This window comes from Humulus lupulus, chromosome 3 (assembly GCF_963169125.1).
Source record: "Humulus lupulus chromosome 3, drHumLupu1.1, whole genome shotgun sequence".
Classification (NCBI taxonomy): domain Eukaryota; kingdom Viridiplantae; phylum Streptophyta; class Magnoliopsida; order Rosales; family Cannabaceae; genus Humulus; species Humulus lupulus.
The window spans coordinates 208,071,382-208,074,274 of record NC_084795.1 but is presented as its reverse complement, the minus strand read 5'-3'; the positions used below and the strand labels follow the sequence as shown (position 1 = coordinate 208,074,274).

Below are 2,893 nucleotides of genomic sequence, written 5' to 3'. Positions count from 1 at the left end.
TGTGTTCTAGATATAGGGTTTGTGTGTTCTCTCACTTTTTTGACATCCTACTAGCTCTCAAGTGTCTTCAAGCTACTCCCCCAAACATTACAAAAGTTAGCAAAAGAGAGAGGGGAGCACGAAAATGAGATGGAAGGGGTAGAGAGAGACTCTGAATTTTGTTTAAGTGAAATGAAAAATGAAAGGAGAGAGGAGGGGGGGGGGGGGGGGGGGGGAGCAAAGAGGAAAAGAAAAATGATGACTGTAACACCCTCACTTATATATGTCAAAACCACGTTTGAGATGTTACGTTTTAAACTATATTATAATTACTTTTAGCGGAAGTGTGGATATTTTTTTTTTAAAACTTATTTCACATTATTTATATTAAACATGAAATGTGTCTCAAACATATTATACATAAGTATCAAATAACCCAATTTGCTTTCAAAACATAACCTCACACTTTATTACAAACATACACACTGATAAACTGAAATAACTCACATAAGGTCGATATGGTCATATGTACAAATCAGGGTCAGGACCATGCTTCAGTTCTCCTTTGCCATTTACTCATTTCTTTCTTTACCCACAACACAAGACAACTGTGAGCCTAAAGCTCAGTAAGCAAAGTAATGCACACAATGCTAATGATTCTCTATGTGAATGTGCATACACAACTTCTTTTTAAATTTTGAGGCCCTTAATATTGTGCACATTGTTTGATTATGCCAATGCCTGCAGGGCTTGTTACACATATAATATAAAATACCATGGGTTCTCATCTGGCTAGCCATCACCATAGTAGGGCGCATTAAAAATCTTATTCCATCGTTACCCCATTGAGCTCAAGAGTTAAGGTGGCCACACATTGTGGTGTCAATACATATAACAATAACTCATGTGGAGGAAAAATAAAAACAAGAACATGGCAAACAATATAATTGGTTCACTAAAACATAGCCCAAAGTATTGGGCTGCCACTATGAGCCTATAGGCCTCCATTTACACTTACTTACACTTTTATTTACCTTTTCAAAACAGTGGCACTAAACTTAAACTTCTTATTACAACTTTCTTTTATGTTGCATAAAACTTGATAAGGCATCACATAATTAATCATCATGATATCATGCGTGATCTTATATCATACAATACATTACCATACCACTATTATGCCACACATACAAATTACGATAAAGTGTCAATGTACGTGAATACTACTTATTCACAAACTATTCAAATAATGCATACTTTCACATAACATGAAATTCTTGTGTTACAGTTGAGTACTTTACTTACCTTGTGTCCAAAATATATTTCACCATGTAACAAGTGGTATCTTAGAGGTTGATGTGCTTAACCTGACAAGGGCATGAATTTCATATCATTTCAAATATATGATTTTTCTTAAGATCTTTATTGATATATATAAAATAAGTTACCTGAATGTTTTAATCCTTTCGAAAAATCCCAAAATCCACATAATATCCTAATCATGACTACGAGAAATTTTAACACTTAATTAGGTTACTATCACCCAAGTTATAGAAACTCAATTTCACACTATAATGATGGCAGCAAGGTATTGAACTATCATTTGAAAATATCCATAAAATATTATATCAAATTTCATATCCAAATCATGCCTAAAATGTCTTAAATCACTTAGATTGAGTGTTAGATTGATCTTAGTTGGTTGGAGAAATTTCGGCAGAGTTTCTCCTTAATTTTTCCCTATCCCCAAATATCAAAATCAATAAATAATCAACATCAAGTAATCTTCCATAACAACATATTTCAAATAACAACATAATTCATCACAAAATACTATATACCGATTTCGATAAAATTCTAATTTTCAATATCATCACTCAAATTAAATGAGCCTCCACGTCTATTCTAAAATTTATAAACATATTAAACCTATTATAAACTCATTAAAATCACCATAAATCAGTTTGTACTCCAAGAACCATAAAATTCTCATAAAACACAAAATTTCACTTACCGAGCAACTTTTCGGGGGAAACAATCTCTTCTATATTTTCTAGACCTTAAACCAGTTGGAACCCACCAGGAGATATCTTAAACAAGATAAAACACCATAGATAAGCTCTCAGAAAAATTCAAAAACATGATTTAACTTCCAAGTACAAGAACTTACCATAAAAATTCCAAAACTAAGCTTAATCCACTTCTTTGGCTTTGATTTCACTTGGAACTCCTTAGAATCTCTTCAATCCAGCCAAGAAATATTTTTGGTTTTATTTTCTCTCTATTTTTCAGAGTCTTTGTCGTGGTAAGTGGGTAAGGATGATGATAATCACTTAATTTCAATGATTTGGCCTTGTTGTATCAAAATTCGACAACGTTCACCTTATCACCTAACTTTTTGACTTATGAAAACCTTATCTCTTCAATAATTTCGAATTAATCATTTGCTAGGACTATTCTTGATGTATGAACACTCACACCAAACCTTAGGTCCATATGAGTTCATACCCAATAGTTATGCTTACCCAATTGAGCGTAGCGCACTTATGCTAAGCTCATTTTGACTTTGCGCAAACACCGCTAATTATGTATACCTCCCATCAAGACTTGGTTCAATGGTTCTAAAACTATTTTTTTTTCATCAACGAGACCTTAATCATACCTCAAATAAAATTGGTAAATCTACTAATACTCAATTTTACACTGAAATACTAGTAATCGACATTGTACTATTTTTCATAGTTCAACATCTTTTGCCTTCTATATCTCAATTTTATCACTTGATTCATGTCTTGCCCATACTTTCTTATATCTTAAGCACATAAAACATCCATAATAAGACAACGTAAGTGTGACAGGGTTAATAATATTGAACATACACATAACAAACATATACACAACTTTTATACTTATG

At 32.5% G+C, this 2,893-nt stretch overlaps 1 long non-coding RNA gene across 1 annotated transcript; it reads right to left on the bottom strand.

Annotated features, from left to right (window-relative positions):
- Positions 1-450: 450 nt before the first annotated feature.
- Positions 451-2,277, bottom strand: LOC133821508 (uncharacterized). Its single transcript, XR_009887631.1, has 3 exons — positions 2,150-2,277; positions 1,994-2,069; positions 451-1,346 (listed from the first exon to the last, which is right to left on the bottom strand). It is a non-coding gene; the product is annotated as an uncharacterized LOC133821508 (long non-coding RNA).
- Positions 2,278-2,893: the final 616 nt, after the last annotated feature.